This window comes from Corylus avellana, chromosome ca7 (genome assembly GCF_901000735.1).
Source record: "Corylus avellana chromosome ca7, CavTom2PMs-1.0".
Lineage (NCBI taxonomy): Eukaryota > Viridiplantae > Streptophyta > Magnoliopsida > Fagales > Betulaceae > Corylus > Corylus avellana.
The window spans coordinates 11764885-11765096 of NC_081547.1; positions in this window are offsets into that span (position 1 = coordinate 11764885).

Here is a 212-nt window from a genome sequence, read left to right on the forward strand (position 1 = left end):
GATGTAGTTTTGAAGCCCAAAACGGTGTAGTTTTGGTTGAGGGTAAAATGGGTATAAAAAGTCAAATTGTTTGATTTTAAAAGGGTCCAAAGTGAGAGCAAACCAAAGTTCAGGGGATGCTTGTCAAATCGGCTGGAAGTTCAGGGAGGTTTATTGAAATTTTCTCATAGTTTTATGTATTTTATTTTATTAATTGTTAATATTTTTTTTAG